This window comes from Phalangium opilio, unplaced genomic scaffold (genome assembly GCF_054372755.1).
Source record: "Phalangium opilio isolate 3A_F unplaced genomic scaffold, DU_Popi_V2 ptg000026l_1, whole genome shotgun sequence".
In the NCBI taxonomy this organism is placed as follows: Eukaryota; Metazoa; Arthropoda; class Arachnida; order Opiliones; family Phalangiidae; genus Phalangium; species Phalangium opilio.
The window spans coordinates 3,892,836-3,913,509 of record NW_028324157.1 but is presented as its reverse complement, the minus strand read 5'-3'; the positions used below and the strand labels follow the sequence as shown (position 1 = coordinate 3,913,509).

General features: G+C 44.6%; 39 non-coding genes across 39 annotated transcripts; all 39 read right to left on the bottom strand.

The window, feature by feature from the left end:
- Positions 1–581: 581 nt before the first annotated feature.
- On the bottom strand, positions 582–653 carry TRNAR-GCG (transfer RNA arginine (anticodon GCG)). The gene has a single exon. It is a non-coding gene; the product is annotated as a tRNA-Arg (tRNA).
- Positions 654–1,232: 579 nt separating this feature from the next.
- TRNAC-GCA (transfer RNA cysteine (anticodon GCA)) lies at positions 1,233–1,305 on the bottom strand. The gene has a single exon. It is a non-coding gene; the product is annotated as a tRNA-Cys (tRNA).
- A 58-nt stretch (positions 1,306–1,363) lies between these two features.
- TRNAC-GCA (transfer RNA cysteine (anticodon GCA)) lies at positions 1,364–1,435 on the bottom strand. The gene has a single exon. It is a non-coding gene; the product is annotated as a tRNA-Cys (tRNA).
- A 188-nt stretch (positions 1,436–1,623) lies between these two features.
- TRNAC-GCA (transfer RNA cysteine (anticodon GCA)) lies at positions 1,624–1,695 on the bottom strand. Its single transcript has one exon. It is a non-coding gene; the product is annotated as a tRNA-Cys (tRNA).
- Positions 1,696–4,412: 2,717 nt separating this feature from the next.
- TRNAC-GCA (transfer RNA cysteine (anticodon GCA)) lies at positions 4,413–4,484 on the bottom strand. Its single transcript has one exon. It is a non-coding gene; the product is annotated as a tRNA-Cys (tRNA).
- An 838-nt stretch (positions 4,485–5,322) lies between these two features.
- TRNAC-GCA (transfer RNA cysteine (anticodon GCA)) lies at positions 5,323–5,394 on the bottom strand. The gene has a single exon. It is a non-coding gene; the product is annotated as a tRNA-Cys (tRNA).
- A 58-nt stretch (positions 5,395–5,452) lies between these two features.
- TRNAY-AUA (transfer RNA tyrosine (anticodon AUA)) lies at positions 5,453–5,524 on the bottom strand. Its single transcript has one exon. It is a non-coding gene; the product is annotated as a tRNA-Tyr (tRNA).
- Positions 5,525–6,102: 578 nt separating this feature from the next.
- On the bottom strand, positions 6,103–6,174 carry TRNAC-GCA (transfer RNA cysteine (anticodon GCA)). The gene has a single exon. It is a non-coding gene; the product is annotated as a tRNA-Cys (tRNA).
- Positions 6,175–6,884: 710 nt separating this feature from the next.
- TRNAC-GCA (transfer RNA cysteine (anticodon GCA)) lies at positions 6,885–6,956 on the bottom strand. Its single transcript has one exon. It is a non-coding gene; the product is annotated as a tRNA-Cys (tRNA).
- A 58-nt stretch (positions 6,957–7,014) lies between these two features.
- Positions 7,015–7,086, bottom strand: TRNAC-GCA (transfer RNA cysteine (anticodon GCA)). The gene has a single exon. It is a non-coding gene; the product is annotated as a tRNA-Cys (tRNA).
- Positions 7,087–7,274: 188 nt separating this feature from the next.
- Positions 7,275–7,346, bottom strand: TRNAC-GCA (transfer RNA cysteine (anticodon GCA)). Its single transcript has one exon. It is a non-coding gene; the product is annotated as a tRNA-Cys (tRNA).
- A 58-nt stretch (positions 7,347–7,404) lies between these two features.
- On the bottom strand, positions 7,405–7,476 carry TRNAC-GCA (transfer RNA cysteine (anticodon GCA)). Its single transcript has one exon. It is a non-coding gene; the product is annotated as a tRNA-Cys (tRNA).
- Positions 7,477–7,794: 318 nt separating this feature from the next.
- TRNAC-GCA (transfer RNA cysteine (anticodon GCA)) lies at positions 7,795–7,866 on the bottom strand. The gene has a single exon. It is a non-coding gene; the product is annotated as a tRNA-Cys (tRNA).
- Positions 7,867–8,314: 448 nt separating this feature from the next.
- TRNAC-GCA (transfer RNA cysteine (anticodon GCA)) lies at positions 8,315–8,386 on the bottom strand. Its single transcript has one exon. It is a non-coding gene; the product is annotated as a tRNA-Cys (tRNA).
- A 58-nt stretch (positions 8,387–8,444) lies between these two features.
- On the bottom strand, positions 8,445–8,516 carry TRNAC-GCA (transfer RNA cysteine (anticodon GCA)). Its single transcript has one exon. It is a non-coding gene; the product is annotated as a tRNA-Cys (tRNA).
- Positions 8,517–8,704: 188 nt separating this feature from the next.
- Positions 8,705–8,776, bottom strand: TRNAC-GCA (transfer RNA cysteine (anticodon GCA)). Its single transcript has one exon. It is a non-coding gene; the product is annotated as a tRNA-Cys (tRNA).
- A 448-nt stretch (positions 8,777–9,224) lies between these two features.
- Positions 9,225–9,296, bottom strand: TRNAC-GCA (transfer RNA cysteine (anticodon GCA)). The gene has a single exon. It is a non-coding gene; the product is annotated as a tRNA-Cys (tRNA).
- Positions 9,297–9,825: 529 nt separating this feature from the next.
- TRNAC-GCA (transfer RNA cysteine (anticodon GCA)) lies at positions 9,826–9,897 on the bottom strand. The gene has a single exon. It is a non-coding gene; the product is annotated as a tRNA-Cys (tRNA).
- A 709-nt stretch (positions 9,898–10,606) lies between these two features.
- On the bottom strand, positions 10,607–10,678 carry TRNAC-GCA (transfer RNA cysteine (anticodon GCA)). Its single transcript has one exon. It is a non-coding gene; the product is annotated as a tRNA-Cys (tRNA).
- Positions 10,679–10,996: 318 nt separating this feature from the next.
- Positions 10,997–11,068, bottom strand: TRNAC-GCA (transfer RNA cysteine (anticodon GCA)). Its single transcript has one exon. It is a non-coding gene; the product is annotated as a tRNA-Cys (tRNA).
- A 529-nt stretch (positions 11,069–11,597) lies between these two features.
- Positions 11,598–11,669, bottom strand: TRNAC-GCA (transfer RNA cysteine (anticodon GCA)). Its single transcript has one exon. It is a non-coding gene; the product is annotated as a tRNA-Cys (tRNA).
- Positions 11,670–12,378: 709 nt separating this feature from the next.
- TRNAC-GCA (transfer RNA cysteine (anticodon GCA)) lies at positions 12,379–12,450 on the bottom strand. Its single transcript has one exon. It is a non-coding gene; the product is annotated as a tRNA-Cys (tRNA).
- Positions 12,451–12,768: 318 nt separating this feature from the next.
- TRNAC-GCA (transfer RNA cysteine (anticodon GCA)) lies at positions 12,769–12,840 on the bottom strand. Its single transcript has one exon. It is a non-coding gene; the product is annotated as a tRNA-Cys (tRNA).
- Positions 12,841–13,547: 707 nt separating this feature from the next.
- On the bottom strand, positions 13,548–13,619 carry TRNAC-GCA (transfer RNA cysteine (anticodon GCA)). The gene has a single exon. It is a non-coding gene; the product is annotated as a tRNA-Cys (tRNA).
- A 579-nt stretch (positions 13,620–14,198) lies between these two features.
- TRNAC-GCA (transfer RNA cysteine (anticodon GCA)) lies at positions 14,199–14,271 on the bottom strand. Its single transcript has one exon. It is a non-coding gene; the product is annotated as a tRNA-Cys (tRNA).
- A 708-nt stretch (positions 14,272–14,979) lies between these two features.
- TRNAC-GCA (transfer RNA cysteine (anticodon GCA)) lies at positions 14,980–15,051 on the bottom strand. The gene has a single exon. It is a non-coding gene; the product is annotated as a tRNA-Cys (tRNA).
- A 709-nt stretch (positions 15,052–15,760) lies between these two features.
- On the bottom strand, positions 15,761–15,832 carry TRNAC-GCA (transfer RNA cysteine (anticodon GCA)). The gene has a single exon. It is a non-coding gene; the product is annotated as a tRNA-Cys (tRNA).
- Positions 15,833–15,890: 58 nt separating this feature from the next.
- On the bottom strand, positions 15,891–15,962 carry TRNAC-GCA (transfer RNA cysteine (anticodon GCA)). Its single transcript has one exon. It is a non-coding gene; the product is annotated as a tRNA-Cys (tRNA).
- Positions 15,963–16,540: 578 nt separating this feature from the next.
- Positions 16,541–16,612, bottom strand: TRNAC-GCA (transfer RNA cysteine (anticodon GCA)). Its single transcript has one exon. It is a non-coding gene; the product is annotated as a tRNA-Cys (tRNA).
- Positions 16,613–16,930: 318 nt separating this feature from the next.
- On the bottom strand, positions 16,931–17,003 carry TRNAC-GCA (transfer RNA cysteine (anticodon GCA)). Its single transcript has one exon. It is a non-coding gene; the product is annotated as a tRNA-Cys (tRNA).
- Positions 17,004–17,191: 188 nt separating this feature from the next.
- Positions 17,192–17,263, bottom strand: TRNAC-GCA (transfer RNA cysteine (anticodon GCA)). Its single transcript has one exon. It is a non-coding gene; the product is annotated as a tRNA-Cys (tRNA).
- A 58-nt stretch (positions 17,264–17,321) lies between these two features.
- On the bottom strand, positions 17,322–17,393 carry TRNAC-GCA (transfer RNA cysteine (anticodon GCA)). The gene has a single exon. It is a non-coding gene; the product is annotated as a tRNA-Cys (tRNA).
- Positions 17,394–17,711: 318 nt separating this feature from the next.
- Positions 17,712–17,783, bottom strand: TRNAC-GCA (transfer RNA cysteine (anticodon GCA)). Its single transcript has one exon. It is a non-coding gene; the product is annotated as a tRNA-Cys (tRNA).
- Positions 17,784–19,010: 1,227 nt separating this feature from the next.
- TRNAC-GCA (transfer RNA cysteine (anticodon GCA)) lies at positions 19,011–19,082 on the bottom strand. The gene has a single exon. It is a non-coding gene; the product is annotated as a tRNA-Cys (tRNA).
- A 58-nt stretch (positions 19,083–19,140) lies between these two features.
- TRNAC-GCA (transfer RNA cysteine (anticodon GCA)) lies at positions 19,141–19,212 on the bottom strand. Its single transcript has one exon. It is a non-coding gene; the product is annotated as a tRNA-Cys (tRNA).
- Positions 19,213–19,270: 58 nt separating this feature from the next.
- On the bottom strand, positions 19,271–19,342 carry TRNAC-GCA (transfer RNA cysteine (anticodon GCA)). The gene has a single exon. It is a non-coding gene; the product is annotated as a tRNA-Cys (tRNA).
- A 317-nt stretch (positions 19,343–19,659) lies between these two features.
- TRNAC-GCA (transfer RNA cysteine (anticodon GCA)) lies at positions 19,660–19,731 on the bottom strand. The gene has a single exon. It is a non-coding gene; the product is annotated as a tRNA-Cys (tRNA).
- A 58-nt stretch (positions 19,732–19,789) lies between these two features.
- On the bottom strand, positions 19,790–19,861 carry TRNAC-GCA (transfer RNA cysteine (anticodon GCA)). The gene has a single exon. It is a non-coding gene; the product is annotated as a tRNA-Cys (tRNA).
- Positions 19,862–20,049: 188 nt separating this feature from the next.
- TRNAC-GCA (transfer RNA cysteine (anticodon GCA)) lies at positions 20,050–20,121 on the bottom strand. The gene has a single exon. It is a non-coding gene; the product is annotated as a tRNA-Cys (tRNA).
- Positions 20,122–20,674: the final 553 nt, after the last annotated feature.

The window sequence follows — 20,674 nt, the reverse complement described above, 5'->3', positions numbered from 1 at the left end:
CCTTTGTTCCTCGCCGTAATGTCGATTTAACTAAAACAAAAGGAATGATCCGTGCTGTTACATGGGGAACTCGGGTTTGATCCAAAGACCTCTCGATCTATAGTCGAATGCTCTACCACTGTGCTATTCCCCCTTCTTCATAGCCGTAATGTCGATTTAACTAAAATAAACGGAATGATTCGTGCTACTACAGGGGGAACTCGGTTTTGAACCAAGGACCTCTCGATCTGCAGTCGAATGTTCTACCACTGAAATATTCCCTCTTGTTCATAGCCGTAATGTCGATTTAACTAAAATATACGGAATGATCCGTGCTTTTACAGGGAGAACTTGGGTTAGAACCATGGACCTCCCGATATGCAGTAGAATGCTCTACCACCGAGCTATTCCCCCTTTTTCAGAGCCGTAATGTCGATTTAACTAAAATAAACGGAATGATCCGTGCTGTTACAGGGGGAACTCGGGTTTTAACCAAGGACCTCTCGATCTGCAGTCCAATGCTCTACCACTGAGCTACTCCTCTTTGTTCCTCGCCGTAATGTCGATTTAACTAAAATAAACGGAATGATCCGTGCTGTTACAGGGGGAACTCGGGTTTGAACCAAGGACCTCTCGATCCGCAGTCGAATGCTCTACCACTGAGCTATTCCCCCTTGTTCAGAGCAGTAATGTCGGTTTAACTAAAATAAAAGGAATGATCCGTGCTGTTACAGGGGGAACTCGGGTTTGATCCAAAGACCTCTCGATCTATAGTAGAATGCTCTACCACTGTGCTATTCCCCCTAGTTCCTCGCCGTAATGTCGATTTAACTAAAACAAAAGGAATGATCCGTGCTGTTACAGGGGGAACTCGCGTTTGATCCAAAGACCTCTCGATCTGTAGTCGAATGCTCTACCACTGAACTATTCCCTCTTGTTCATAGCCGTGATGTCGAATTAACTAAAATATACGGAATGATCCGTGCTTTTTTAGGGGGAACTTGGGTTTGAAACCAAGGACCTCTCGATCTGCAGTCGAATGCTCTACCACTGAGCTATTCCCAATTTTTCAGAGCCGTAATGTCGATTTAACTAAAATAAACGGAATGATCCGTGCTGTTACAGGGGGAACTCTGGTTTGAACCAAGGACCTCTCGATCTGCAGTCCAATGCTCTACCACTCAACTATTCCCTCTCGTTCATGGCCGTGATGTCGATTTAACCAAAATATACGGAATGATCCGTGCTTTTATAGGGGGAACTTGGGTTTGAAACCAAGGACCTCTCGATCTGCAGTCGAATGCTCTACCACTGAGCTATTCCCCCTTTTTCAGAGCCGTGATGTCGATTTAACTAAAATATACGGAATGATCCATGCTTTTACAGGGGGAACTTGGGTTTGAACCAAGGACCTCTCGATCTGCAGTCGAATGCTCTACCACTGAGCTATTCTCCCTTGTTCAGAGCAGTAATGTCGATTTAACTAAAATAAACGGAATGATCCATGCTTTTACAGGGGGAACTTGGGTTTGAACCAAGGACCTCTCAATCTGCAGTCGAATGCTCTACCACTGAGCTATTCTCCCTTGTTCAGAGCAGTAATGTCGATTTAACTAAAATAAACGCAATGATCCGTGCTGTTACAGGGGGAACTCGGGTTTTAACCAAGGACCTCTCGATCTGCAGTCGAATGCTCTACCACTGAGCTATTCCCCCTTGTTCCTCGCCGTAATGTCGATTTAACTAAAACAAGTTGGGAAAACCAAAATATTACCTCTCCGAGTCAAGACGACTACTTACAAACTTATTTACCCAGATATGGAAATGTTTCTTAAGTTAAAATTTATGAAATATTAAAGCAGTATACAAAGCATAGCAAATTTACTGTAAATCAGACGACATTTTACATCCAATAATGATATACTTGTACACATTAAAATCATCCGATGGGGGAAAAACGGGTCATCGGCGTTTTATAAATGACGCTAGCCTAATAAAGCGTGCAAGGTACCAAGGCTTAACAAAAATTATAGGATAACATATTTATAGAGATAGATAACAACTTTTATAATTAAAATTAGAAACTAACATATCTCTTAAAATTCTCGCGTGATCAACTGGTTTCACGCCAATTAAATAGCTATAGTCCCATAGAGCTATTTGTATTAATTCCTCCATAGTTTTTTCGCCAAGCTGAGAACTACGCGTTTTACGTCACGTTATCCAAAAAGCCGACTATCTTCTTTGAAGACCGCGCTAGCTCAGCGCTAAGCACCGTAACGTCAAAATTCAAAAACAAAATCCCTGGGCCGCGTTCAGCAACGCTGGGCTCTGCTGAACGCGGCTCAGATTTCCACCATGATAATAAAATTTAAGCCTAATTATTTAAAAGTGTATTTAACTTTCGGCTCAATCTGAACCGTTAATGTCTCTGCATACAGAAACGAAAACCAAACCCAAACGTTTACTTTTTGGTTCATTAGGCCTATTGACAAATAAGAGGTCATTTGACCAACATAGTAGCATTGTGCTTGTATTCACTGTGATTTTAGAAAGGATTATGCTATAAACAGATGTAGTATAGCTTAAGTAATATATAAACATCCATTTTAAATAATAATATTAAAAAAAATCTTTGGAATATCAAAATGAAATAGAGCTTTAAAGCTACAAAAGTACTAAATGCATCATAATTACGAAAAATATTTCCACATATTCACTTTATATTAAGGATAAAGGGAATATTATGGTTTCTTTACACATCAAAACAAAACGAACTTCTAACGCAGCGCACTACTGTAACAACGGACGGACACATACAGACAAAAACATAGACTGCTTTTAACTCTTTCCGTATTAATTTTGAATTGAGAAACAAGATTATCTTAAATATTAAAATAAATATAATTAATATTTAATATTTTCTTCGTTAGTTATTCGCCTTATTGAACGTTACATCGTTTTGAAAAAGAACAATTAAACATTCTTGAAAGACTTGACTAATATTGGCGTTTGAAATGAAGCATACGCCGGTTGCTTCGCCTTCATCAAATAGGTAGTATATAAGGGTGTCGAATCGCAGCTATGGATAAGAACAGCGCAATTGCGTGAACCTTTGGTGGAAGCCCCACCATTGGGAGGCCGGACGTTTCTCGTAACCCTGGCCGATCGCCGCGTATGTCTTAACCTTAAGGAGTAGAAGCCAGGTGTACAGACTGGTGTCCATGTGGGATGGACAAAAACAAAGACCAGAAGATGGTGGTGTTAGAAGCCAGGTGTACAGACTGGTGTTCATGTGGGATGGACAAAAACAAAGACCAGAAGATGGTGGTGTTAGAAGCCAGGTGTACAAACTGGTGTCCATGTGGGATGGACAAAAACAAAGACCGGAAAATGATGGTGATAGAAGCCAGTAAGTGCAGACTGGTGTCTATGTGGAATGGACAAAGACCACAAAATGGTGGTGTTTGAAGCCAATAAGTACAGATTGGTATTCATGTAGAATAGACAATTGACTAGTCAGATGAAGTAATAGTGGCCAGTTGATTTGTGGATAGATTCAAGTTTTGAAATTTCCGGGAACTGTGAATACGGTCCGGAAATAGCGAACACATTTGCTTCAATTCGGAAACTGCGAACACGGTCCCCTGGGGTGTAAGTCAATAACAACAGACAGACAGACAGACAGACAGACAGACACACACACAGACACGTCGAAATTAGAACCTCTCCGTGACATACGTCACTCGGAGAGGTAACAAAAGGAATGCTCCGTGCTGTTACAGGGGGAACTCGGGTTTGATCCAAAGACCTCTCGATCTATAGTAGAATGCTCTACCACTGTGCTATTCCCCCTTGTTCATAGCCATAATGTCGAGTTAACTAAAATAAACGGAATGTGTCGTGCTACTACAGGGGGAACTCGGGTTTGAACCAAGGACCTCTCGACCTGCAGTCCAATGCTCTACCACTGAACTATTCTATCTTGTTCATAGCCGTGATGTCGATTTAACTAAAATATACGGAATGATCCATGCTTTTACAAGCGGAACTTGGGTTTGAACCAAGGACCTCTCGATCTGCAGTCGAATGCTCTACCACCGAGCTATTCCCCCTTGTTCAGAGCAGTAATGTCGATTTAACTAAAATAAACGCAATGTTCCGTGCTGTTACAGGGGGAACTCGGGTTTTAACCAAGGACCTCTCGATCTGCAGTCGAATGCTCTACCACTGAGCTATTCCCCTTTGTATCTCGCCGTAATGTCGATTTAACTAATACAAAAGGAATGATCCGTGCTGTTACAGGGGGAACTCTGGTTTGATCCAAAGACCTCTCGATCTATAGTCGAATGCTCTACCACTGTGCTATTCCCCCCTGTTCATAGCCGTAATGCCGATTTAACTAAAATAAACGGAATGATTCGTGCTACTACAGGGGGAACTCGGGTTTGAACCAAGGACCTCTCGATCTGCAGTCGAATGCTCTACCACTGAGCTATTCCCCCTTGTTCAAGGTTGTAATGTCGGTTTAACTAAAATAAAAGGAATGATCAGTGCTGTTACAGGGGGAACTCGGGTTTTAACCAAGGACCTCTCGATCTGCAGTCGAATGCTCTACCACTGAGCTATTCCCCTTTGTTCCTCGCCGTAATGTCGATTTAACTAATACAAAAGGAATGATCCGTGCTGTTACAGGGGGAACTCTGGTTTGATCCAAAGACCTCTCGATCTATAGTCGAATGCTCTACCACTGTGCTATTCCCCCTTCTTCATAGCCGTAATGCCGATTTAACTAAAATAAACGGAATGATTCGTGCTACTACAGGGGGAACTCGGTTTTGAACCAAGGACCTCTCGATCTGCAGTCGAATGCTCTACCACTGGGCTATTCCCCCTTGTTCATAGCCGTAATGTCGATTTAACTAAAATATACGGAATGATCCGTGCTTTTACAGGGAGAACTTGGGTTAGAACCAAGGACCTCTCGATCTGCAGTAGAATGCTCTACCACTGCGCTATTCCCCCTTTTTCAGATCCGTTATGTCGATTTAACTAAAATAAACGGAATGATCCGTGCTGTTACAGGGGGAACTCTGGTTTGAACCAAGGACCTCTCGATCTGCAGTCCAATGCTCTACCACTGAGCTATTCCTCTTTGTTCCTCGCCGTAATGTCGATTTAACTAAAATAAACGGAATGATCCGTGCTGTTACAGGGGGAACTCGGGTTTGAACCAAGGACCTCTCGATCTGCAGTCGAATGCTCTACCACTGAGTTATTCCCCCTTGTTCAGAGCAGTAATGTCGATTTAACTAAAATAAACGCAATGATCCGTGCTGTTACAGGGGGAACTCGGGTTTTAACCAAGGACCTCTCGATCTGCAGTCGAATGCTCTACCACTGAGCTATTCCCCCTTGTTCCTTGCCGTAATGTCGATTTAACTAAAACAAAAGGAATGATCCGTGCTGTTACAGGGGGAACTCGGGTTTGATCCAAAGACCTCTCGATCTATAGTCGAATGCTCTACCACTGTGCTATTCCCCCTTCTTCATAGCCGTAATGTCGATTTAACTAAAATAAACGGAATGATTCGTGCTACTACAGGGGGAACTCGGTTTTGATCCAAGGACCTCTCGATCTGCAGTCGAATGCTCTACCACTGAAATATTCCCTCTTGTTCATAGCCGTAATGTCGATTTAACTAAAATATACGGAATGATCCGTGCTTTTACAGGGAGAACTTGGGTTAGAACCAAGGACCTCTCGATCTGCAGTAGAATGCTCTACCACCGAGCTATTCCCCCTTTTTCAGAGCCGTAATGTCGATTTAACTAAAATAAACGGAATGATCCGTGCTGTTACAGGGGGAACTCGGGTTTTAACCAAGGACCTCTCGATCTGCAGTCCAATGCTCTACCACTGAGCTATTCCTCTTTGTTCCTCGCCGTAATGTCGATTTAACTAAAATAAACGGAATGATCCGTGCTGTTACAGGGGGAACTCGGGTTTGAACCAAGGACCTCTCGATCTGCAGTCGAATGCTCTACCACTGAGTTATTCCCCCTTGTTCAGAGCAGTAATGTCGATTTAACTAAAATAAACGCAATGATCCGTGCTGTTACAGGGGGAACTCGGGTTTTAACCAAGGACCTCTCGATCTGCAGTCGAATGCTCTACCACTGAGCTATTCCCCCTTGTTCCTTGCCGTAATGTCGATTTAACTAAAACAAAAGGAATGATCCGTGCTGTTACAGGGGGAACTCGGGTTTGATCCAAAGACCTCTCGATCTATAGTAGAATGCTCTACCACTGTGCTATTCCCCCTAGTTCCTCGCCGTAATGTCGATTTAACTAAAACAAAAGGAATGATCCGTGCTGTTACAGGGGGAATTCGCGTTTGTTCCAAAGACCTCTCGATCTGTAGTCGAATGCTCTACCACTGAACTATTCCCTCTTGTTCATAGCCGTGATGTCGAATTAACTAAAATATACGGAATGATCCGTGCTTTTTTAGGGGGAACTTGGGTTTGAAACCAAGGACCTCTCGATCTGCAGTCGAATGCTCTACCACTGAGCTATTCCCAATTTTTCAGAGCCGTAATGTCGATTTAACTAAAATAAACGGAATGATCCGTGCTGTTACAGGGGGAACTCTGGTTTGAACCAAGGACCTCTCGATCTGCAGTCCAATGCTCTACCACTCAACTATTCCCTCTCGTTCATAGCCGTGATGTCGATTTAACCAAAATATACGGAATGATCCGTGCTTTTATAGGGGGAACTTGGGTTTGAAGCCAAGGACCTCTCGATCTGCAGTCGAATGCTCTACCACTGAGCTATTCCCCCTTTTTCAGAGCCGTGATGTCGATTTAACTAAAATATACGGAATGATCCATGCTTTTACAGGGGGAACTTGGGTTTGAACCAAGGACCTCTCGATCTGCAGTCGAATGCTCTACCACTGAGCTATTCTCCCTTGTTCAGAGCAGTAATGTCGATTTAACTAAAATAAACGCAATGATCCGTGCTGTTACAGGGGGAACTCGGGTTTTAACCAAGGACCTCTCGATCTGCAGTCGAATGCTCTACCACTGAGCTATTCCCCCTTGTTCCTCGCCGTAATGCCGATTTAACTAAAAAAAAAGGAATGATCCGTGCTGTTACAGGGGGAACTCGGGTTTGATCCAAAGACCTCTCGATCTATAGTAGAATGCTCTACCACTGTGCTATTCCCCCTTCTTCATAGCCGTAATGTCGATTTAACTAAAATAAACGGAATGTGTCGTGCTACTACAGGGGGAACTCGGGTTTGAACCAAGGACCTCTCGATCTGCAGTCGAATGCTCTACCACTGAGCTATTCCCCCTTGTTCATAGCCATAATGTCGATTTAACTAAAATAAACGGAATGTGTCGTGCTACTACAGGGGGAACTCGGGTTTGAACCAAGGACCTCTCGATCTGCAGTCGAATGCTCTACCACTGAGCTATTCCCCCTTGTCCAAGGTTGTAATGTCGGTTTAACTAAAATAAACGGAATGATCCGTGCTGTTACAGGGGGAACTCGGGTTTTAACCAAGGACCTCTCGATCTGCAGTCAAATGCTCTACCACTGAGCTATTCCTCTTTGTTCCTCGCCGTTATGTCGGTTTAACTAAAATAAACGGAATGATCCGTGCTGTTACAGGGGGAACTCTGGTTTGATCCAAAGACCTCTCGATCTATAGTCGAATGCTCTACCACTGTGCTATTCCCCCTTGTTCATAGCCGTAATGCCGATTTAACTAAAATAAACGGAATGATTCGTGCTACTACAGGGGTAACTCGGGTTTGAACCAAGGACCTCTCGATCTGCAGTCGAATGCTCTACCACTGAGCTATTCCCCCTTGTTCAAGGTTGTAATGTCGGTTTAACTAAAATAAAAGGAATGATCAGTGCTGTTACAGGGGGAACTCGGGTTTTAACCAAGGACCTCTCGATCTGCAGTCGAATGCTCTACCACTGAGCTATTCCCCTTTGTTCCTCGCCGTAATGTCGATTTAACTAATACAAAAGGAATGATCCGTGCTGTTACAGGGGGAACTCTGGTTTGATCCAAAGACCTCTCGATCTATAGTCGAATGCTCCACCACTGTGCTATTCCCCCTTCTTCATAGCCGTAATGCCGATTTAACTAAAATAAACGGAATGATCCGTGCTGTTACAGGGGGAACTCTGGTTTGAACCAAGGACCTCTCGACCTGCAGTCCAATGCTCTACCACTGAACTATTCCCTCTTGTTCATAGCCGTGATGTCGATTTAACTAAAATATACGGAATGATCCATGCTTTTACAGGCGGAACTTGGGTTTGAACCAAGGACCTCTCGATCTGCAGTCGAGTGCTCTACCACTGAGCTATTCCCCCTTGTTCAGAGCAGTAATGTCGATTTAACTAAAATAAACGCAATGATCCGTGCTGTTACAGGGGGAACTCGGGTTTTAACCAAGGACCTCTCGATCTGCAGTCGAATGCTCTACCACTGAGCTATTCCCCCTTGTTCCTCGCCGTAATGTCGATTTAACTAAAACAAAAGGAATGATCCGTGCTGTTACAGGGGGAACTCGGGTTTGATCCAAAGACCTCTCGATCTATAGTAGAATGCTCTACCACTGTGCTATTCCCCCTTGTTCATAGGCGTAATGTCGATTTAACTAAAATAAACGGAATGATTCGTGCTACTACAGGGGGAACTCGGGTTTTAACCAAGGACCTCTCGATCTGCAGTCGAATGCTCTACCACTGAGCTATTCCCCCTTGTTCCTCGCCGTAATGTCGATTTAACTAAAACAAAAGGAATGATCCGTGCTGTTACAGGGGGAACTCGGGTTTGATCCAAAGACCTCTCGATCTATAGTAGAATGCTCTACCACTGTGCTATTCCCCCTTGTTCATAGGCGTAATGTCGATTTAACTAAAATAAACGGAATGATTCGTGCTACTACAGGGGGAACTCGGGTTTTAACCAAGGACCTCTCGATCTGCAGTCGAATGCTCTACCACTGAGCTATTCCCCTTTGTTCCTCGCCGTAATGTCGATTTAACTAATACAAAAGGAATGATCCGTGCTGTTACAGGGGGAACTCTGGTTTGATCCAAAGACCTCTCGATCTATAGTCGAATGCTCTACCACTGTGCTATTCCCCCTTGTTCATAGCCGTAATGCCGATTTAACTAAAATAAACGGAATGATTCGTGCTACTACAGGGGGAACTCGGGTTTGAACCAAGGACCTCTCGATCTGCAGTCGAATGCTCTACCACTGAGCTATTCCCCCTTGTTCAAGGTTGTAATGTCGGTTCAACTAAAATAAAAGGAATGATCAGTGCTGTTACAGGGGGAACTCGGGTTTTAACCAAGGACCTCTCGATCTGCAGTCGAATGCTCTACCACTGAGCTATTCCCCTTTGTTCCTCGCCGTAATGTCGATTTAACTAATACAAAAGGAATGATCCGTGCTGTTACAGGGGGAACTCTGGTTTGATCCAAAGACCTCTCGATCTATAGTCGAATGCTCTACCACTGTGCTATTCCCCTTCTTCATAGCCGTAATGAAGGGGGTTTGATCCAAAGACCTCTCGATCTATAGGCGAATGCTCTACCACTGTGCTATTCCCCTTCTTCATAGCCGTAATGTCGATTTAACTAAAATAAACGGAATGATTCGTGCTACTACAGGGGGAACTCGGTTTTGATCCAAGGACCTCTCGATCTGCAGTCGAATGCTCTACCACTGAAATATTCCCTCTTGTTCATAGCCGTAATGTCGATTTAACTAAAATAAACGGAATGATCCGTGCTGTTACAGGGGGAACTCGGGTTTGAACCAAGGACCTCTCGATCTGCAGTCGAATGCTCTACCACTGAGCTATTCCCCCTTGTTCAAGGTTGTAATGTCGGTTTAACTAAAATAAAAGGAATGATCAGTGCTGTTACAGGGGGAACTCGGGTTTTAACCAAGGACCTCTCGATCTGCAGTCGAATGCTCTACCACTGAGCTATTCCCCTTTGTTCCTCGCCGTAATGTCGATTTAACTAATACAAAAGGAATGATCCGTGCTGTTACAGGGGGAACTCTGGTTTGATCCAAAGACCTCTCGATCTATAGTCGAATGCTCCACCACTGTGCTATTCCCCCTTCTTCATAGCCGTAATGCCGATTTAACTAAAATAAACGGAATGATCCGTGCTGTTACAGGGGGAACTCTGGTTTGAACCAAGGACCTCTCGATCTGCAGTCCAATGCCCTACCACTCAACTATTCCCTCTTGTTCATAGCCGTGATGTCGATTTAACCAAAATATACGGAATGATCCGTGCTTTTATAGGGGGAACTTGGGTTTGAAACCAAGGACCTCTCGATCTGCTGTCGAATGCTCTACCACTGAGCTATTCCCCCTTTTTCAGAGCCGTAATGTCGATTTAACTAAAATAAACGGAATGATCCGTGCTGTTACAGGGGGAACTCTGGTTTGAACCAAGGACCTCTCGACCTGCAGTCCAATGCTCTACCACTGAACTATTCCCTCTTGTTCATAGCCGTGATGTCGATTTAACTAAAATATACGGAATGATCCATGCTTTTACAGGCGGAACTTGGGTTTGAACCAAGGACCTCTCGATCTGCAGTCGAGTGCTCTACCACTGAGCTATTCCCCCTTGTTCAGAGCAGTAATGTCGATTTAACTAAAATAAACGGAATGATTCGTGCTACTACAGGGGGAACTCGGGTTTTAACCAAGGACCTCTCGATCTGCAGTCGAATGCTCTACCACTGAGCTATTCCCCTTTGTTCCTCGCCGTAATGTCGATTTAACTAATACAAAAGGAATGATCCGTGCTGTTACAGGGGGAACTCTGGTTTGATCCAAAGACCTCTCGATCTATAGTCGAATGCTCTACCACTGTGCTATTCCCCCTTGTTCATAGCCGTAATGCCGATTTAACTAAAATAAACGGAATGATTCGTGCTACTACAGGGGGAACTCGGGTTTGAACCAAGGACCTCTCGATCTGCAGTCGAATGCTCTACCACTGAGCTATTCCCCCTTGTTCAAGGTTGTAATGTCGGTTCAACTAAAATAAAAGGAATGATCAGTGCTGTTACAGGGGGAACTCGGGTTTTAACCAAGGACCTCTCGATCTGCAGTCGAATGCTCTACCACTGAGCTATTCCCCTTTGTTCCTCGCCGTAATGTCGATTTAACTAATACAAAAGGAATGATCCGTGCTGTTACAGGGGGAACTCTGGTTTGATCCAAAGACCTCTCGATCTATAGTCGAATGCTCTACCACTGTGCTATTCCCCTTCTTCATAGCCGTAATGAAGGGGGTTTGATCCAAAGACCTCTCGATCTATAGGCGAATGCTCTACCACTGTGCTATTCCCCTTCTTCATAGCCGTAATGTCGATTTAACTAAAATAAACGGAATGATTCGTGCTACTACAGGGGGAACTCGGTTTTGATCCAAGGACCTCTCGATCTGCAGTCGAATGCTCTACCACTGAAATATTCCCTCTTGTTCATAGCCGTAATGTCGATTTAACTAAAATAAACGGAATGATCCGTGCTGTTACAGGGGGAACTCGGGTTTGAACCAAGGACCTCTCGATCTGCAGTCGAATGCTCTACCACTGAGCTATTCCCCCTTGTTCAAGGTTGTAATGTCGGTTTAACTAAAATAAAAGGAATGATCAGTGCTGTTACAGGGGGAACTCGGGTTTTAACCAAGGACCTCTCGATCTGCAGTCGAATGCTCTACCACTGAGCTATTCCCCTTTGTTCCTCGCCGTAATGTCGATTTAACTAATACAAAAGGAATGATCCGTGCTGTTACAGGGGGAACTCTGGTTTGATCCAAAGACCTCTCGATCTATAGTCGAATGCTCCACCACTGTGCTATTCCCCCTTCTTCATAGCCGTAATGCCGATTTAACTAAAATAAACGGAATGATCCGTGCTGTTACAGGGGGAACTCTGGTTTGAACCAAGGACCTCTCGATCTGCAGTCCAATGCCCTACCACTCAACTATTCCCTCTTGTTCATAGCCGTGATGTCGATTTAACCAAAATATACGGAATGATCCGTGCTTTTATAGGGGGAACTTGGGTTTGAAACCAAGGACCTCTCGATCTGCTGTCGAATGCTCTACCACTGAGCTATTCCCCCTTTTTCAGAGCCGTAATGTCGATTTAACTAAAATAAACGGAATGATCCGTGCTGTTACAGGGGGAACTCTGGTTTGAACCAAGGACCTCTCGACCTGCAGTCCAATGCTCTACCACTGAACTATTCCCTCTTGTTCATAGCCGTGATGTCGATTTAACTAAAATATACGGAATGATCCATGCTTTTACAGGCGGAACTTGGGTTTGAACCAAGGACCTCTCGATCTGCAGTCGAGTGCTCTACCACTGAGCTATTCCCCCTTGTTCAGAGCAGTAATGTCGATTTAACTAAAATAAACGGAATGATTCGTGCTACTACAGGGGGAACTCGGGTTTTAACCAAGGACCTCTCGATCTGCAGTCGAATGCTCTACCACTGAGCTATTCCCCTTTGTTCCTCGCCGTAATGTCGATTTAACTAATACAAAAGGAATGATCCGTGCTGTTACAGGGGGAACTCTGGTTTGATCCAAAGACCTCTCGATCTATAGTCGAATGCTCTACCACTGTGCTATTCCCCCTTGTTCATAGCCGTAATGCCGATTTAACTAAAATAAACGGAATGATTCGTGCTACTACAGGGGGAACTCGGGTTTGAACCAAGGACCTCTCGATCTGCAGTCGAATGCTCTACCACTGAGCTATTCCCCCTTGTTCAAGGTTGTAATGTCGGTTCAACTAAAATAAAAGGAATGATCATTGCTGTTACAGGGGGAACTCGGGTTTTAACCAAGGACCTCTCGATCTGCAGTCGAATGCTCTACCACTGTGCTATTCCCCTTCTTCATAGCCGTAATGTCGATTTAACTAAAATAAACGGAATGATTCGTGCTACTACAGGGGGAACTCGGTTTTGAGCCAAGGACCTCTCGATCTGCAGTCGAATGCTCTACCACTGAAATATTCCCTCTTGTTCATAGCCATAATGTCGATTTAACTAAAATATACGGAATGATCCGTGCTTTTACAGGGAGAACTTGGGTTAGAACCAAGGACCTCTCGATCTGCAGTAGAATGCTCTACCACCGAGCTATTCCCCCTTTTTCAGAGCCGTAATGTCGATTTAACTAAAATAAACGGAATGATCCGTGCTGTTACAGGGGGAACTCGGGTTTTAACCAAGGACCTCTCGATCTGCAGTCCAATGCTCTACCACTGAGCTATTCCTCTTTGTTCCTCGCCGTAATGTCTATTTAACTAAAATAAACGGAATGATCCGTGCTGTTACAGGGGGAACTCGGGTTTGAACCATGGACCTCTCGATCTGCAGTCGAATGCTCTACCACTGAGCTATTCCCCCTTGTTCCGAGCAGTAATGTCGATTTAACTAAAATAAACGCAATGATCCGTGCTGTTACAGGGGGAACTCGGGTTTTAACCAAGGACCTCTCGATCTGCAGTCGAATGCTCTACCACTGAGCTATTCCCCCTTGTTCCTCGCCGTAATGTCGATTTAACTAAAACAAAAGGAATGATCCGTGCTGTTACAGGGGGAACTCGGGTTTTATCCAAAGACCTCTCGATCTATAGTAGAATGCTCTACCACTGTGCTATTCCCCCTAGTTCCTCGCCGTAATGTCGATTTAACTAAAACAAAAGGAATGATCCGTGCTGTTACAGGGGGAACTCGCGTTTGATCCAAAGACCTCTCGACCTGTAGTCGAATGCTCTACCACTGAACTATTCCCTCTTGTTCATAGCCGTGATGTCGAATTAACTAAAATATACGGAATGATCCGTGCTTTTTTAGGGGAAACTTGGGTTTGAAACCAAGGACCTCTCGATCTGCAGTCGAATGCTCTACCACTGAGCTATTCCCAATTTTTCAGAGCCGTAATGTCGATTTAACTAAAATAAACGGAATGATCCGTGCTGTTACAGGGGGAACTCTGGTTTGAACCAAGGACCTCTCGATCTGCAGTCCAATGCTCTACCACTCAACTATTCCCTCTCGTTCATAGCCGTGATGTCGATTTAACCAAAATATACGGAATGATCCGTGCTTTTATAGGGGGAACTTGGGTTTGAAACCAAGGACCTCTCGATCTGCAGTCGAATGCTCTACCACTGAGCTATTCCCCCTTTTTCAGAGCCGTGATGTCGATTTAACTAAAATATACGGAATGATCCATGCTTTTACAGGGGGAACTTGGGTTTGAACCAAGGACCTCTCGATCTGCAGTCGAATGCTATACCACTGAGCTATTCTCCCTTGTTCAGAGCAGTAATGTCGATTTAACTAAAATAAACGCAATGATCCGTGCTACTACAGGGGGAACTCGGTTTTGATCCAAGGACCTCTCGATCTGCAGTCGAATGCTCTACCACTGAAATATTCCCTCTTGTTCATAGCCATAATGTCGATTTAACTAAAATATACGGAATGATCCGTGCTTTTACAGGGAGAACTTGGGTTAGAACCAAGGACCTCTCGATCTGCAGTAGAATGCTCTACCACCGAGCTATTCCCCCTTTTTCAGAGCCGTGATGTCGATTTAACTAAAATAAACGGAATGATCCGTGCTGTTACAGGGGGAACTCGGGTTTTAACCAAGGACCTCTCGATCTGCAGTCCAATGCTCTACCACTGAGCTATTCCTCTTTGTTCCTCGCCGTAATGTCTATTTAACTAAAATAAACGGAATGATCCGTGCTGTTACAGGAGGAACTCGGGTTTGAACCAAGGACCTCTCGATCTGCAGTCGAATGCTCTACCACTGAGCTATTCCCCATTGTTCAGAGCAGTAATGTCGATTTAACTAAAATAAACGCAATGATCCGTGCTGTTACAGGGGGAACTCGGGTTTTAACCAAGGACCTCTCGATCTGCAGTCGAATGCTCTACCACTGAGCTATTCCCCCTTGTTCCTCGCCGTAATGTCGATTTAACTAAAACAAAAGGAATGATCCGTGCTGTTACAGGGGGAACTCGGGTTTGATCCAAAGACCTCTCGATCTATAGTAGAATGCTCTACCACTGTGCTATTCCCCCTAGTTCCTCGCCGTAATGTCGATTTAACTAAAACAAAAGGAATGATCCGTGCTGTTACAGGGGGAACTCGCGTTTGATCCAAAGACCTCTCGATCTGTAGTCGAATGCTCTACCACTGAACTATTCCCTCTTGTTCATAGCCGTGATGTCGAATTAACTAAAATATACGGAATGATCCGTGCTTTTTTAGGGGGAACTTGGGTTTGAAACCAAGGACCTCTCGATCTGCAGTCGAATGCTCTACCACTGAGCTATTCCCAATTTTTCATAGCCGTAATGTCGATTTAACTAAAATAAACGGAATGATCCGTGCTGTTACAGGGGGAACTCTGGTTTGAACCAAGGACCTCTCGATCTGCAGTCGAATGCTCTACCACTGAGCTATTCCCCCTTGTTCCTCGCCGTAATGTCGATTTAACTAAAAAAAAAGGAATGATCCGCGCTGTTACAGGGGGAACTCGGGTTTGATCCAAAGACCTCTCGATCTATAGTAGAATGCTCTACCACTGTGCTATTCCCCCTTGTTCATAGCCGTAATGTCGATTTAACTAAAATAAACGGAATGTGTCGTGCTACTATAGGGGGAACTCGGGTTTGAACCAAGGACTTCTCGATCTGCAGTCGAATGCTCTACCACTGAGCTATTCCCCCTTGTTCATAGCCATAATGTCGATTTAACTAAAATAAACGGAATGTGTCGTGCTACTACAGGGGGAACTCGGGTTTGAACCAAGGACCTCTCGATCTGCAGTCGAATGCTCTACCACTGAGCTATTCCCCCTTGTTCAAGGTTGTAATGTCGGTTTAACTAAAATAAACGGAATGATCCGTGCTGTTACAGGGGGAACTCGGGTTTTAACCAAGGACCTCTCGATCTGCAGGCAAATGCTCTACCACTGAGCTATTCCTCTTTGTTCCTCGCCGTTATGTCGATTTAACTAAAATAAACGGAATGATCCGTGCTGTTACAGGGAGAACTTGGGTTAGAACCAAGGACCTCTCTATCTGCAGTAGAATGCTCTACCACCGAGCTATTCCCCCTTTTTCAGAGCCGTGATGTCGATTTAACTAAAATAAACGGAATGATCCGTGCTGTTACAGGGGGAACTCGGGTTTTAACCAAGGACCTCTCGATCTGCAGTCCAATGCTCTACCACTGAGCTATTCCTCTTTGTTCCTCGCCGTAATGTCTATTTAACTAAAATAAACGGAATGATCCGTGCTGTTACAGGAGGAACTCGGGTTTGAACCAAGGACCTCTCGATCTGCAGTCGAATGCTCTACCACTGAGCTATTCCCCATTGTTCAGAGCAGTAATGTCGATTTAACTAAAATAAACGCAATGATCCGTGCTGTTACAGGGGGAACTCGGGTTTTAACCAAGGACCTCTCGATCTGCAGTCGAATGCTCTACCACTGAGCTATTCCCCCTTGTTCCTCGCCGTAATGTCGATTTAACTAAAACAAAAGGAATGATCCGTGCTGTTACAGGGGGAACTCGGGTTTGATCCAAAGACCTCTCGATCTATAGTAGAATGCTCTACCACTGTGCTATTCCCCCTAGTTCCTCGCCGTAATGTCGATTTAACTAAAACAAAAGGAATGATCCGTGCTGTTACAGGGGGAACTCGCGTTTGATCCAAAGACCTCTCGATCTGTAGTCGAATGCTCTACCACTGAACTATTCCCTCTTGTTCATAGCCGTGATGTCGAATTAACTAAAATATACGGAATGATCCGTGCTTTTTTAGGGGGAACTTGGGTTTGAAACCAAGGACCTCTCGATCTGCAGTCGAATGCTCTACCACTGAGCTATTCCCCCTTGTTCCTCGCCGTAATGTCGATTTAACTAAAAAAAAAGGAATGATCCGTGCTGTTACAGGGGGAACTCGGGTTTGATCCAAAGACCTCTCGATCTATAGTAGAATGCTCTACCACTGTGCTATTCCCCCTTGTTCATAGCCGTAATGTCGATTTAACTAAAATAAACGGAATGTGTCGTGCTACTATAGGGGGAACTCGGGTTTGAACCAAGGACCTCTCGATCTGCAGTCGAATGCTCTACCACTGAGCTATTCCCCCTTGTTCATAGCCATAATGTCGATTTAACTAAAATAAACGGAATGTGTCGTGCTACTACAGGGGGAACTCGGGTTTGAACCAAGGACCTCTCGATCTGCAGTCGAATGCTCTACCACTGAGCTATTCCCCCTTGTTCAAGGTTGTAATGTCGGTTTAACTAAAATAAACGGAATGATCCGTGCTGTTACAGGGGGAACTCGGGTTTTAACCAAGGACCTCTCGATCTGCAGTCAAATGCTCTACCACTGAGCTATTCCTCTTTGTTCCTCGCCGTTATGTCGATTTAACTAAAATAAACGGAATGATCCGTGCTGTTACAGGGGGAACTCTGGTTTGATCCAAAGACCTCTCGATCTATAGTCGAATGCTCTACCACTGTGCTATTCCCCCTTGTTCATAGCCGTAATGCCGATTTAACTAAAATAAACGGAATGATTCGTGCTACTACAGGGGGAACTCGGGTTTGAACCAAGGACCTCTCGATCTGCAGTCGAATGCTCTACCACTGAGCTATTCCCCTTTGTTCCTCGCCGTAATGTCGATTTAACTAATACAAAAGGAATGATCCGTGCTGTTACAGGGGGAACTCTGGTTTGATCCAAAGACCTCTCGATCTATAGTCGAATGCTCTACCACTGTGCTATTCCCAATTCTTCATAGCCGTAATGCCGATTTAACTAAAATAAACGGAATGATTCGTGCTACTACAGGGGGAACTCGGTTTTGAACCAAGGACCTCTCGATCTGCAGTCGAATGCTCTACCACTGGGCTATTCACCCTTGTTCATAGCCGTAATGTCGATTTAACTAAAATATACGGAATGATCCGTGCTTTTACAGGGAGAAGTTGGGTTGAACCAAGGACCTCTCGATCTGCAGTAGAATGCTCTACCACTGAGCTATTCCCCCTTTTTCAGATCCGTTATGTCGATTTAACTAAAATAAACGGAATGATCCGTGCTGTTACAGGGGGAACTCTGGTTTGAACCAAGGACCTCTCGATCTGCAGTCCAATGCTCTACCAACTGAACTATTCCCTCTTGTTCATAGCCGTGATGTCGATTTAACTAAAATATACGGAATGATCCATGTTTTTACAGGGGGAACTTGGGTCTGAACCAAGGACCTCTCGATCTGCAGTCGAATGCTCTACCACTGTGCTATTCCCCCTTGTTCCTCGCCGTAATGTCGATTAACTAAAACAAAAGGAATGATCCGTGCTGTTACAGGGGGAACTCGGGTTTGATCCAAAGACCTCTCGATCTATAGTCGAATGCTCTACCACTGTGCTATTCCCTCTTGTTCATAGCCGTAATGTCGATTTAACTAAAATAAACGGAATGATCCGTGCTGTTACAGGGGGAACTCGGGTTTTAACCAAGGACCTCTCGATCTGCAGTCCAATGCTCTACCACTGAGCTATTCCTCTTTGTTCCTCGCCGTAATGTCGATTTAACTAAAATAAACGGAATGATTCGTGCTACTACAGGGGGAACTCGGGTTTGAACCAAGGACCTCTCGATCTGCAGTCGAATGCTCTACCACTGAAATATTCCCTCTTGTTCATAGCCGTAATGTCGATTTAACTAAAATAAACGGAATGATCCGTGCTGTTACAGGGGGAACTCGGGTTTTAACCAAGGACCTCTCGATCTGCAGTCCAATGCTCTACCACTGAGCTATTCCTCTTTGTTCCTCGCCGTAATGTCGATTTAACTAAAATAAACGGAATGATCCGTGCTGTTACAGGGGGAACTCGGGTTTGAACCAAGGACCTCTCGATCTGCAGTCGAATGCTCTACCACTGAGCTATTCCCCCTTGTTCAGAGCAGTAATGTCGATTTAACTAAAATAAACGGAATGTGTCGTGCTACTACAGGGGGAACTCGGGTTTGAACCAAGGACCTCTCGATCTGCAGTCGAATGCTCTACCACTGAGCTATTCCCCCTTGTTCATAGCCATAATGTCGATTTAACTAAAATAAACGGAATGTGTCGTGCTACTACAGGGGGAACTCGGGTTTGAACCAAGGACCTCTCGATCTGCAGTCGAATGCTCTACCACTGAGCTATTCCCCCTTGTTCAAGGTTGTAATGTCGGTTTAACTAAAATAAACGGAATGATCCGTGCTGTTACAGGGGGAACTCGGGTTTTAACCAAGGACCTCTCGATCTGCAGTCGAATGCTCTACCACTGTGCTATTCCCCCTTGTTCCTCGCCGTAATGTCGATTAACTAAAACAAAAGGAATGATCCGTGCTGTTACAGGGGGAACCCGGGTTTTAACCAAGGACCTCTCAATCTGCAGTCGAATGCCCTACCACTGAGCTATTCCCCCTTGTTCAGAGCAGTAATGTCGATTTAACTAAAATAAACGCAATGATCCGTGCTGTTACAGGGGGAACTCGGGTTTGAACCAAGGACCTCTCAATCTGCAGTCGAATGCTCTACCACTGAGCTATTCCCCCTTGTTCAAGGTTGTAATGTCGGTTTAACTAAAATAAAAGGAATGATCAGTGCTGTTACAGGGGGAACTCGGGTTTTAACCAAGGACCTCTCGATCTGCAGTCGAATGCTCTACCACTGAGCTATTCCCCCTTGTTCCTCGCCGTAATGTCGATTTAACTAAAACAAAAGGAATGATCCGTGCTGTTACAGGGGGAACTCTGGTTTGATCCAAAGACCTCTCGATCTATAGTCGAATGCTCTACCACTGTGCTATTCCCCCTTGTTCATAGGCGTAATGTCGATTTAACTAAAATAAACGGAATGATTCGTGCTACTACAGGGGGAACTCGGGTTTGAACCAAGTACCTCTCGATCTGCAGTCGAATGCTCTACCACTGAGCTATTCCCCCTTGTTCAAGGTTGTAATGTCGGTTTAACTAAAATAAAAGGAATGATCAGTGCTGTTACAGGGGGAACTCGGGTTTTAACCAAGGACCTCTCGATCTGCAGTCGAATGCTCTACCACTGAGCTATTCCCCTTTGTATCTCGCCGTAATGTCGATTTAACTAATACAAAAGGAATGATCCGTGCTGTTACAGGGGGAACTCTGGTTTGATCCAAAGACCTCTCGATCTATAGTCGAATGCTCTACCACTGTGCTATTCCCCCCTGTTCATAGCCGTAATGCCGATTTAACTAAAATAAACGGAATGATTCGTGCTACTACAGGGGGAACTCGGGTTTGAACCAAGGACCTCTCGATCTGCAGTCGAATGCGCTACCACTGAGCTATTCCCCCTTGTTCAAGGTTGTAATGTCGGTTTAACTAAAATAAAAGGAATGATCAGTGCTGTTACAGGGGGAACTCGGGTTTTAACCAAGGACCTCTCGATCTGCAGTCGAATGCTCTACCACTGAGCTATTCCCCTTTGTTCCTCGCCGTAATGTCGATTTAACTAATA